Source organism: Salmo trutta, chromosome 13, assembly GCF_901001165.1.
Source record: "Salmo trutta chromosome 13, fSalTru1.1, whole genome shotgun sequence".
NCBI lineage: Eukaryota > Metazoa > Chordata > Actinopteri > Salmoniformes > Salmonidae > Salmo > Salmo trutta.
Genome location: NC_042969.1, coordinates 76,136,381 through 76,149,426, shown reverse-complemented (window position 1 = coordinate 76,149,426; position 13,046 = coordinate 76,136,381). Strand labels below are relative to the sequence as shown.

The 13,046-nt window shown below is 40.6% G+C and overlaps 5 non-coding genes across 5 annotated transcripts; 2 read left to right on the top strand and 3 right to left on the bottom strand.

Annotated features, from left to right (window-relative positions):
* Positions 1 to 258: 258 nt before the first annotated feature.
* On the bottom strand, positions 259 to 330 carry trnag-ucc (transfer RNA glycine (anticodon UCC)). Its single transcript has one exon. It is a non-coding gene; the product is annotated as a tRNA-Gly (tRNA).
* Positions 331 to 2,794: 2,464 nt separating this feature from the next.
* On the top strand, positions 2,795 to 2,866 carry trnaw-cca (transfer RNA tryptophan (anticodon CCA)). The gene has a single exon. It is a non-coding gene; the product is annotated as a tRNA-Trp (tRNA).
* A 260-nt stretch (positions 2,867 to 3,126) lies between these two features.
* trnap-agg (transfer RNA proline (anticodon AGG)) lies at positions 3,127 to 3,198 on the bottom strand. Its single transcript has one exon. It is a non-coding gene; the product is annotated as a tRNA-Pro (tRNA).
* Positions 3,199 to 8,110: 4,912 nt separating this feature from the next.
* Positions 8,111 to 8,182, top strand: trnap-ugg (transfer RNA proline (anticodon UGG)). Its single transcript has one exon. It is a non-coding gene; the product is annotated as a tRNA-Pro (tRNA).
* A 3,884-nt stretch (positions 8,183 to 12,066) lies between these two features.
* Positions 12,067 to 12,140, bottom strand: trnai-aau (transfer RNA isoleucine (anticodon AAU)). Its single transcript has one exon. It is a non-coding gene; the product is annotated as a tRNA-Ile (tRNA).
* Between the last annotated feature and the right edge of the window lie 906 nt (positions 12,141 to 13,046).

Sequence of the window (13,046 nt, the reverse complement as noted above, 5' to 3'; positions counted from 1 at the left end):
ACAGCATCTGAAACCAACCACAGGCGAGCCCAAACAAATAAGAGCATGAAAGGAGCATAAAAGGTGCAACACGAGCAGTCAAGTTGTTGTTCAATGAACTGCTTGATGGATAATTGTTTTGATTTTAGCTAGTATTTGAGAGACATTTTTGGTATGTTTACTTGGTCTACCTTTTTATCGAACCTAATTATTATAGCGGTAAAACAGGTAGTAAAATGTAACCTCCATCAAAAAATGAACGACGGAGGAAAAAATATCTGCGTTGGCCGGGAATCGAACCCGGGTCAACTGCTTGGAAGGCAGCTATGCTCACCACTATACCACCAACGCTCGACTGTTACAGAAGGAATCCTTTCTAACTTCACAGACGCATTGGAGTTGATCTGAACATAACTTCGTAGTTGCCATTATTGTTTACATGTTATATGCTCAAATAGCACGACTCCCATTCCTGAAATGGCGGAGATATAATGTCAGTCAAACAAGTGTGGGCTGGATTTGACAAACAAAACAGTAACGTTAGCCACATTAATAGCGAGGACCGGCTAAAATAGCCATGGCAGAGCGAACTCGCTAAATCTCAGCCTGCCAAGAAAGATGTATGATCTACATTTACATTTACATTTTAGTCATTTAGCAGACGCTCTTATCCAGAGCGACTTACAGTAGTGAATACATACATTTCATACATTTTAGCTGAATGAAGAAAGGTCATCATCTCCTTCCATGTTCTGTGCAAAACAAACCAACATGCATGACAGGAAAAATGTGCCCCGTGCCTCCCGCCTATATGTACTGGAGTAATAGTTTAATGAAAATGTACCATTAGATCTAAACTAGATGCCCTCAATCTCACACAAATTATCAAGGAACCTACCAGGTACAACCCTAAATCCGTAACCATGGGCACCCTCTTAGATATCATCCTGACCAACTTGCCCACTAAATACACCTCTGCTGTCTTCAACCAGGATCTCAGTGATCACTGCCTCATTGCCTGTGTACGTAAGAGGTCTGCGGTCAAACTACCACCACTCATCACTGTCAAATGTTCCCTAAAACACTTCAGCGAGCAGGCCTTTCTAATCGACCTGGCCCAGGTATCCTGGAAGGATATTGACCTCATCCTGTCAGTAGAGGATGCCTGGTTGCTCTTTAAAAGCCCCATTCAAAAAATGTAGAACTAAGAACAGATATAGACCTTGGTTCACCCCAGACTTGACTGCTCTTGACCAGCACAAAAACATCATGTGGCGTTCTGCATTAGCATCGAATAGCCCCCGCGATATGCAACTTTTCAGGGAAGTCAGGAACCAATATACACAGTCAGTTAGGAAAGCTAAGGCTAGCTTTTTCAAACAGAAATTTGCATCCTGTAGCACTAATTCCAAAAAGTTTTAAAGTATCCGGGTAAGTACTTCTCAGATAGAGTTCAGTGTGTCAAATCGGAGGGCCTGTTGTCCGGACCTTTGGCAGTCTCTATGGGGGTACCACAGGGTTCAATTCTCGGGGCGACTCTTTTCTCTGTATATATCAATGATGTCGCTCTTGCTGCGGGTGATTCCCTGATCCACCTCTACGCAGACGCTGACACTACACATCCAAGTATATCAGACCAAATTATGAAAGACAAGAATTGTACTTTTGAATTCCGTAAAGTCAGTGTGGAAGAGGTGAAAACATTATTGTAGGAGGGGTAGGAGGATTTTCTTTCAGGCCTATTTTAAAGAGATTACAAAATGTTTGTGTCCTTACCTTGAAAGCAATCTATGATTTGGTTACCCTCTACCATCAACCATTAATATACAAAAAAATCCTGTGCAGAACACGTGTTGCATACAACTTCCTACCTGAGAACAGACCTCAATCCCTGCTACCCACTGTTTCTAGCATTTGCCTCTTTTTTTTATTTAGCCTTTATTTAACTAGGCAAGTCAGTTAAGAACAAATTCTTATTTAAAATTATGGCCTACCAAAAGGCAAAAGGCCTCCTGCGGGGACGGGGGCCTGGGATGAAACACACATCAGGACAAGAGAGACACCACAACACTACATAAAGACAACAACATAGCATGGCAGCAACACATGAAAACACAGCATGGTAGCAACACAACATGACAACAACATGGTAGTGACACAACATGGCAGCAGCACAAAACATTGTACAAACATTACTGGGCACAGACAACAGCACAAAGGGCAAGAAGGTAGAAACAACAATACATCATGCGAAGCAGCCACAACTGTCAGTAAGAATGTCCATCATTGAGTCTTTGAATGAAGAGATGAGATAAAACGATGCCGTTTGAGTGTTTTTTTGCAGCTTGTTCCAGTCGCTAGCTGCTGTGAACTGGAAAGAGGAGTGACCCAGGGATGTGTGTGCTTTGGGGACCTTGAACAAAATGTGACTGTCCTGTGTTGCGGCAGAAAGGGTGTAGTATATGGAGGATGAGGGCTGCTGTAGGTATCTCAGTGGGGCTAGCTCATTAAAAAAATATGAGCATACTTAAAATGTCATCCCTCCAAAATCTCAAAGTAACAAGTAGTTGATTTTTGAGTGTTCATTTAATGTTCAAAGCATCCTGAATACACCTGACCTGTGGTTTTTATTTTTTTATTTTCCTGCCTGGTCATAGGCTAAAGACAATGCGTGTATTTTGTACCATGCAAAGGAGTGTTTTGCAACAACTTTGTGACGTTGTAGTGTCAAATAGTTCTTGCCATGTTACATCTACTACCTAGAGCATTGCAACCAAGGTAGCGATATAGAGACATTTTAGACCCATATAACAGAGACCTCGTGGCGCAACGGTAGCGCGTCTGACTCCAGATCAGAAGGTTGCGTGTTCAAATCACGTCGGGGTCAATCATTTTCTTAGTATGTGTTGTCTTTGTATAAACTCCGGCTAGCTAGATTGTAAACTACCGTTATTCCTAGGTTTCTGTTTGAAAGCTAAATGAGAAGAGAGCACTATCCGCCACCCGCCTTGTAAAATAAAAACACATTTATACATCGTTCGACTGTGTTGCATCGTTTTGGTCTCTGCTATTTGTAGATATTATAGTTGTAGATCTGCATGCTTTTATGGCAAAATATTTATTTAGTATATTTATTTACAAAAAGCAGGGCTCGTCCGGGATTTGAACCCGGGACCTCTCGCACCCTAAGCGAGAATCATACCCCTAGACCAACGAGCCGTGAATAAGAAGGAAATATTTAGCTTTATACGTAAAACCAGTAATGCAGGGCTCATCAATTACACGTAAGAGGAACATTAACGCAACATGTAACAATTTCAACGATATTACTGAGTTACAGTTCATATAAGGAAATCAGTCAATTTAAATAAATTCATTAGGCCCTAATCTATGGATTTCACGTGATTGGGCAGGGGCACAGCCATGGGTGGGCCAGGGAGGGCATAGATCAACCCACTTGGGAGCCAGGCCGACCCACTGGGCAGTTAGGCCCAGCCTATCAGAATTCGTTTTTCCCCACAAAAGGGCTTTATTACAGACAGAAGTACTCCTCAAACTATATAATTTGACTGTCCTGGCTTTTCATTTACTATTTTATTTCTACCTTTATTCATATGCTGTCCATATTGTCCAGTGATGTAGTGCAATTTTTTTTTTTAAAGGCAGTAAATGAGGCTGAATGAACTGTTTCGCTGCCAGACAAGGCTCCGCTGATAGCCAGGTGTAGCAGTGGTAAGATGTTGGGACTGCAGTTCAGACAGCTTTATGTAGGCCCTAACAGTTTGTGGGCACCATTTGTCACCGTTATAGTGCAAATTATGTTTTCTTTAGTTTTGTGTTGTGTAGTGGCTTTGCTGGCATGCATCCCACTTTTATTTTTTTATTTTTTTGCCCACCAAGATTTACATCGCCACTACATGAAGGCCTGATTCACACAGTCTCCTCTGAACAGTTGATGTTGAGATGTATCTGTTACTTGAACTCTTTGAAGCATTTATTTGGTCTGCAGTCTGAGTTTCAATTAACACTAATGAACTTATCCTGTGCAGCAGAGGTAACTCTGGGTCTTCCGTTCCTGTGGTGGTCCTCATCAGAGCTACTTTCATCATAGCCCTTGATGGTTTTTGCTAATGCACTTTTTTGCTAACGCACAAAGCGCTTGAAATGTTCCACTTTGACTGACCTTCTTGTCTTAAAGTAATGATGGACTGTCATTTCTATTTGCTTATTTGAGCTGTTCTTGCCATAATATGGGCTTGGTCTTTTACCAAATAGGGCTATCTTCTGTATACCACCCCTACCTTGTCACAACTGACTGGCTCAAACGCATTAAAGAAGGAAAGAAATTTCATAAATGGACTTTTAACAAGGCACACCTGTTAATTGAAATGCATTCCAGGTGACTACCTCACGAAGCTGGTTGAGAGAATGCCAAGAGTGTGCAAAGCTGTCATCACGGCAAAGGGTGGCTACTTTGAAAAATCTCAAATCTAAAATATATTTTCATTAGTTTAACACTTTTTTGGTTATACATGATTCCATATGAGTTATTTGATCGTTTTGATGTCTTCACTATTATTCTACAATGTAGAAAATAGTAAAAATAAAGAAAAACCCTTGGATGAGTAGGGTGTGTTCAAACCTTTGACTGGTACAGTATATATTTGTTTGTATTGATTAAGGTATTTGATTGGGGAATACATTTTTATGATGGGGAACTACAAAGCACTCCATAATACACACACACGCAAACAAACACTTACACATACACTCACTTTGTTTGTAGTTGTGTTATAACCAACTCTTTACTTGTTTGAATTATTTGTATCTAGTTATCATGTATTCATTATCTTTAACTCTTTAAATGTTTGTAGTTTGCATGTTTCAGTAATGATTAATATAGTTAAATAGTCGTAAATCTCTACTTGATTTAGCTTTTGGTATATTTGGAATTTTTATATATATTCTGTATTTCCACTGAAGAAAGCAATAATTCATTAACACACTACTGTAAATAAATGGACATACCTACAGTGAGGGAAAAAAGTATTTGATCCCCTGCTGATTTTGTACGTTTGCCCACTGACAAAGAAATTATCAGTCTATAATTTTAATGGTAGGTTTATTTGAACAGTGAGAGACAGAATAACAACAAAAAAATCCAGAAAACCGCATGTCAAAAATGTATGAAATTATTTGCATGTTAATGAGGGAAATAAGTATTTGACCCCTCTGCAAAACATGACTTAGTACTTGGTGGCAAAACCCTTGTTGGCAATCACAGAGGTCAGACGTTTCTTGTAGTTGGCCACCAGGTTTGCACACATCTCAGGAGGGACTTTGTCCCACTCCTCTTTGCAGATCTTCTCCAAGTCATTAAGGTTTCGAGGCTGACGTTTGGCAACTCGAATCTTCAGCTCCCTCCACAGATTTTCTATGGGATTAAGGTCTGGAGACTGGCTAGGCCACTCCAGGACCTTAATGTGCTTCTTTTTGAGCCACTCCTTTGTTGCCTTGGCCGTGTGTTTTGGGTCATTGTCATGCTGGAATACCCATCCACGACCCATTTTCAATGCCCTGGCTGAGGGAAGGAGGTTCTCACCCAAGATTTGACGGTACATGGCCCCGTCCATCGTCCCTTTGATGCGGTGAAGTTGTCCTGTCCCCTTAGCAGAAAAACACCCCCAAAGCATAATGTTTCCACCTCGATGTTTCCACCTCCATAATGTTTCCACCTCCTCCTCCTCCAAACACGGCGAGTTGAGTTGATGCCAAAGAGCTCCATTTTGGTCTCATCTGACCACAACACTTTCACCCAGTTGTCCTCTGAATCATTCAGATGTTCATTGGCAAACTTCAGACGGGCATGTATATGTGCTTTCTTGAGCAGGGGGACCTTGCGGGCCCTGCAGGATTGTTCAAATAAACCTACCATTAAAATTATAGACTGATCATTTCTTTGTCAGTGGGCAAATGAACAAAATCAGCAGGGGATCAAATACTTTTTTCCCTCACTGTATACCCGTAGTATGTGCTCTGTCTATGCACACTAGGTAAGACCTGGGCGGACCACCCTTTGTATTTTGGTTAGCGTGCCAGGTGACAGTAAGAATAGATAAGTAGTGGGTAGGTAGGTAAGGGGGCTCTTTAACTTTTACTTTCTTTGCTTTGGTTCCGTCCAGCCTCTTTTCCCCACATTACCGTGTTAAGGAAATAAATTCCCAGTAAACGGTAATATTCTCTGCCTCTGTCATCCTTACCCGCACCTACAATCACATACCTTTTTCACATCACGGGGAGTTGAGTGTAGCAGGGTTTTGCGTTCCCTCCTCCAAGAGGGGCACGTAAACAATAGCCTTAAAAGTGTGCTGCTGAAAGGCCAAGCAGTGCCCTTCCTAAGGAGGGCTGGTTCCGACAGATAGAAGGCGAATGAAGGCATTCACATGTAAATACATTCATGATTTCTTACTCCAAACGTGGAGCAGTTTGTGTGCAAAGTATATGATTACTGTGAGAATAGTTTCTAAAATGTTTAAACGACAAGTGCCTCTTTCTCTCTTTTTATATTGCATAAAAAACCATCATATTGTGTCAGTCTGTTAGGGACCTTTTTCTCATGTATTAAATGTGTATGTTATCCTGTTAATTATTTAGTTAGCTAGTAAATAAATAATTAAACCAATTTGTGTAGTACTGAATCATAAGTAAGGCTGGGGTTTTTGCAGATCCAAGGAGGTTATGACTGTTCAGAATGATGATATGATAAGAGGTTATGATTAATAAGTTGACTGTTTTATGGATGTGATTGATAAAGACCTTTAGAGTTTAATTCGGGAGATGGTAACTCTAAACAATCGCTCTCATGGTGGCCCAAATTCCTAATGAGTTAATAGTTACATGATTAATTTAATTGGGTAACAATTAAACATAGTTGGTTGATTAGATAAATAACAGTCATCAGATTAATGAAAGTAAAGTCACAACAGTTAGTTTACACTTATGGCACTTACAATGCCGTTTCATGATTATTACGGTCGTGTGAATCATGTTATATACTTAGGCTATTGTAACAAGGTATATGCCAGCTTTGTAGGCCTACTGCCTCTGCCCAGAGGCCTACAAGGCTTTCATGGCAATGGCCGTTAGAGCTCACTTTGCCACGTATGAGCCCTGGTTAGACTCCCTCTTGTAGATTTCACTTTCTTCTGCTACATTGGTGGCAGTGTTGGGTTCACGTCCAGCTCACGTCTAGTTCTGTGATCTAGTGGTGGGAAGCATTGTGTTTTTCAACATTGTGTTGGGTGTAATTACATTCATATATCTAGTGAACAATGGATAAGCAACAATGGGTGTGATGGATAGAAGTGGTCACTACAAGTGTGATCAAGACTTACATCAAAGTTGCCTGAAGCTGAATGAAAAGTGGCCAGTGTTTCAGAAGAAAATCCTCGGTGACTGTCTAATTTACATAAGTTAACTTACTAGTTTGGACCGAAAACACAAACATTCTACACATTTACAAACTACACTATATACAGTTGAAGTCAGAAGTTTACATACAACTTGGTCAAATACATTTAAAATCTGTTTTTCACAATTCCTAACATTTAATCTTAGCAAACATTCCCTGTTTTAGGTCAGTTAGGATCACCACTTTATTTTAAGAATGTGAAATGTCAGAATAATAGTAGAGAGAATGATTTATTAAATAAAGATAAAGTAATGTGACACTAACTAGCAAGTCTGCTAGCAGGAACGCCCCGAATTACGGGCTGCAGTTGCGTACTATTGGCATTTTCAACCTAAATTCTGTCTACCCTGATAAACGAATGTGGCGAGGTCGAGCAGGCGTCTTTTTATGCCTGGTAGGTTAGGTTACTATGGCAGTGACAGTTACACCAAATATAATTGAAATATACATTGCAGAACGTTTAGAAACTCTGGAATATCTTCCATCTTGAGCTTGCTACGTCCCACCAGGCGATAGATACATTTCTGTTGTTTCTCCCTATCAGCGATACAATCGCTTTTTGTGTTGTACTGGCCATACCGAGGAGGCATTTCGATTATTTTACGTAAAATATTCTTTATCAATGTTTCAAAATGTGGATTATGCAAGTGAGAATGAAGTGGCTCGTTGGTCTAGGGGTATGATTCTCGCTTTGGGTGCGAGAGGTCCCGGGTTCAAATCCCGGACGAGCCCTGCTTTTTCAGATTTTATATTTTTTCCGGTCAGATCAAGTCACATTTTATTGGTCGCATACACATTTTTAGCAGATGTTTTTGCGACTGTAGCGAAATGCTTGTGTTCCTATCTCCAATAATGCTGTAATATCTAACAATTCACAACAATACACACAATTCTAAAAGTAAAATAATAAAATTAAGACATAAAAAAATGAGGAGGAGCAATGTCGGAATTCAGACTATCTATCTATCTATCTATCTATCTATCTATCTATCCATCCATCCATCCATCCATCCATCCATCCATCCATCTATCATCTATCTATCTATCTATCTATCTATCTATCTATCTATCTATCTATCTATCTATCTATCTATCTAGGAGCAATGTCGGAATTCAGACTATCTATCTATCTATCTATCTGTCTGTCTGTCTGTCTGTCTGTCTGTCTGTCTGTCTGTCTATCTATCTATCTATCTATCTATCTATATATACACACACGTATATGTGATGGGATTTTCGTAACAAAAAGTACATCAATTTATGCACTCACTGCTGTAAGTCACTCTGCTAAATGACAAATGTAAATGTAAATGTATGGACATTATGGACAGTATGTGGATAGAATATTTAGAATGACAGCACACAGTCCTCGGGAGCGTTCTGTACACAATTTGCGTGTCGGCCAAGGTTACAGCAGTAATGTATACATTTGGGATATTGTATTATTATTATTATTATTTAACCTTTATTTAACTAGGCAAGTCAGTTAAGAACAAATTCTTATTTACAATGATGGCCTACCAAAAGGCAAAAGGCCTCCTGCGGGGACAGGGACTGGGATTAAACACACATGAGGCCCAGAGAGACAACACAACACTACATAAAGTGAGACCTAAGACAACAACATAGCACGGCAGCAACACATGACAACACAGCACGGTAGCAACATAACATGACAACAACATGGTAGCAACACAACATGGTAGCAGCACAAAACAGGGTAAAAACATTATTGGGCACAGAAAACAGCACAAAGGGCAAGAAGGTAGAGACAACAATACATCACGCAAAGCAGCCACAACTGTCAGTAAGAGTGTCCATGATTGAGTCTTTGAATGAAGAGATTGAGATAAAACTGTCCAGTTTGAGTGTTTTTTGCAGCTCGTCCCAGTCATTAGCTGCAGTGAATTGAAAAAAGGAGCAACCCAGGGATGTGTGTGCTTTGGGGACCTTTAACAGAATGTGACTGGCAGAACGGCTGTTGTATGTGGAGGATGAGGGTTGCAGTATATATCTCAGATAGTTAAATAAAGGTTAAATAAATAAAAATAAAAAAAGATAGGGGGGAGTGAGGCCTAAGAGGATTTTATAAATAAGCATCAACAAGTGGGTCCTGCGATGGCTATACAGAGATTACCAGTTTACAGAGGAGTATAGGGTGCAGTGATGTGTCCTGTAAAGAACATTGGTGGCAAATCTGATGGCCGAATGGTAAAGAACATCTAGCCGCTCGAGAGCACCCTTACCTGCCGATCTATAAATTACGTCTACGTAATCTAGCATGTGTCGTAACGTTGGCTAACCATCTATCATTAATCAAATCAAATCAAATGTATTTATATAGCCCTTCTTACATCAGCTGATATATCAAAGTGCTGTACAGAAACCCAGCCTAAAACCCTAAACAGCAAGCAATGCAGGTGTGGAAGCACGCTGGCTAGGAAAAACTCCCTAGAAAGGCCATTACCTAGGAAGAAACCTAGAGAGGAACCAGGCTATGAGGGGTGGCCAGTCCTCTTCTGGCTGTGCCGGGTGGAGATTATAACAGAACATGGCGAAGATGTTCAAATGTTCATAAATGACCAGCATTAATGTGAAGACTGTTATATCAAATCAATTCTCTGTGTAATTATTACCTGATTAAACTAATCACGTAAACAGTAATTAACTAGGAAGTCGGGGCACCATGGGAAAATGTTGTTTAAAGAGTCACTATTTCCCGAATTTAACTCTCTTCAGATATTTTCATATCTTATCGATTACAGTCACTTATTAATGTATTATTACCTCATCAGTCATATTCTGAATGTCACAAACCTATGGATATCTGCACGAACCCTAGCATAAATTATGAATCAACGATATACAAAGTGGCTTAATTATTTATTTACTAACTAACAAAATAATCACACAGAATTACATAAACACACACAGGATAGGTTATACATTGGTTACTAGCATGATGCAAAGAAAAGTCCCTAGTATACGAAACCGATATGACGGCTTGGTAGACAAAGGAAAGGGGTGGGGACAGTGTACCGAGAGAAGGACAGTGTACCGTCTAGCCATACTCCCAAGTACTTGTATGAAGTGACTACCTCAATCTATAAACCCTCAGAGACAGTAATCACATCTGTGGGGAGAGGGGCATTCTTCTTACCAAACCACATGACCTTTGTTTTGGAGGTGTTCAGAAGAAGGTTAAGGGCAGAGAAAGCTTGTTGGACACTAAGAAAGCTTTGTTGTAGAGCACAATATTGCTTAGAATCAAGGGCAACAGTGACATCATTGAGGACCTTTAAGGTTGCAGTGACACCTCCATAACCTGAGCGGCTACCAGATTGCATACCAGAAAGAATATTATAGACATCAAGAAAGTCAGTCAGTTGATTATTGACATATATTTCCCACCCTTTTGATAAACGGCAAAATAGAAATAGGCCTATCACAGTTAGGATCAGCTTGAGCTCCCTCTTTAAATAAAGGACGGACCATGGCTGCCTTCCAGGCAATGGGAACCTCCCCAGAGAGGACAGACAAGTTAAAAAGGTCAGAATTAGGATTGGCAGAGCCAGCAACCTTAAAGAAGAAAGGGTGTAAACCATCTGACCCAGATGTTTTTTTGGGGTCAAGTTTAAGGAGCTCCTTTAGCACCTGGACTCAGTGACCGCCTGCAGGGAGGACCTTTGTAGCGGAGCAGGGGAAAAGAGGGAGGAGCATCGGGGCTAGTTGCATTAGAAGGACTGGAGATGAGGAAATGTTGGACGGGCAAGGAGGCATGGCTGAGTCAAATAGGAATCCTGACTTAATGAAGTGGTGATTAAAGAGCTCAGCCATTTCCTTCTTGTCAGTAACAACCACATCATCAACTTTAAGGGACATGGGCAGCTGTGAGGAGGAGGGTTTATTCTCCAGGTCTTTAATCATTTTCCAGAACTTCTTGGGGTTAGACCCACAGAGAGAGAACTGCTCCTTAAAGTAACTCACTTTGGCCTTCCGGATAGCCTGAGTGCACTTAATTCTCATTTGCCTGAATGAGGGCCAGTCAGCCTGAGAATGTGTGTGCCGAGCCTTTCACCAAATGCAATTCTTGAGGTGGAGTAACCCTGCAAGATCACGGTCAAACCAGGGGCTGAACCTGTTTTTAATTCTAATTTTCTTTATGGGGGCATGTTAACAATACCACTGAAAATATCAAAAAAGAAAGTCCAAGCATCTTCGACAGAGGGGATCAAGCTGATTCTATATCAATTTACAGAGGCCAGGTCATGAAGGAAGGCTTGCTCATTAAAGTTTTTTAGCAAGCCTCTAAGACAAATCAGGACTGGCCGTTTCACTGAGCAGCCATTATGAACACACGCTTTAGGACTTGGTCAGGTGGTTTAAGCATGTCCCAGTTTAGGTCACCTAGCAGGACAAATTCAGATTTAGTGTGATCTAGCTAGTACACTCACTGAATTAAATTGATTGTACAGATTGTAAAATTATTTGATGATTTGGTTAATACATACACAGTTAGCCTACCCTTGTTCTCATTGTCTTTAAACGGCCGAGATGGGTACTTCATTAAATGCCCTCTGACGATGGTAAAAACTAGAATCTGTGGTAAAAGCTTCTGGCCAGTACGGGTATCGAACCCGCGACCTTCGCGTTATTAGCACGACGCTCTAACCAACTGAGCTAACCGGCCTTCTATACCTCACCTGTTGTAGAGAATATAGTGATAATACGTACAACTACTGGAGGGTATTTCTCACTAACTTGTTCACCACTATCTAGGTTTCCACCCAATTGGCAACAGATTTCCATGCGTATATTCAAAAATCCGCCTATGTGCATTTTCACACAGAGAGGTTTCCATCAAATTGAGTTGTTGCAGATAAGAGGCTGTGCGTGATGACGTATAACATACAAATTCCTTTTGCGGTTAAATTCCCACGTACCGAATAAAAAACAGGTGAAACGGGTTTAACTCTATTGATAATTTTCTTACAAAAACATGGCGAAATATAGCGAGTGCGCCCACTCTGGTATTGGCACGTGTTCTGTAGCGCTGTTGGTTAGAAGGCACGGATAGCCTTCCCTACATGGTGAGATGGACAAAAGAGCAAGATTTTTTTTATTTGTCAAACGGTAGCCAAGCATCGTTGATCATGTCTCCAGAATAAGAGCCCTCGATATTTATTTGAAAGGAGCATCAAACTCATCACCGTGCTCTTACACCACCCTGTGAAGTCCATCATCATTTAATTTAATTCATCGGTAGTCTACTGCACGCTTTGATTGCTTTCCAGACGAGTGGTAGTGGGAGGACCACACAATATGTCATCGCCTGACTTCAAATTTACGTCAATCGGATGGTTATTATATAAATATTTGTGCATAAAAGCTTTTCCACCGAAATTTCTCTCATACTTAATTTTACCGACAAGAAAAGATCCCACTTTGTCTAGTTTATTTTGTTTTGTCGAAATTTGGAAAATGACCTGTCTGTTTACATTAGGCCTGTCGTGGCATTTTTTGTATCTGACATAAAAAGGTTGGGTGGAAACCTGTTTACGTCTGGAGGAAACCTGGCACCATCCCTACGGTTAGT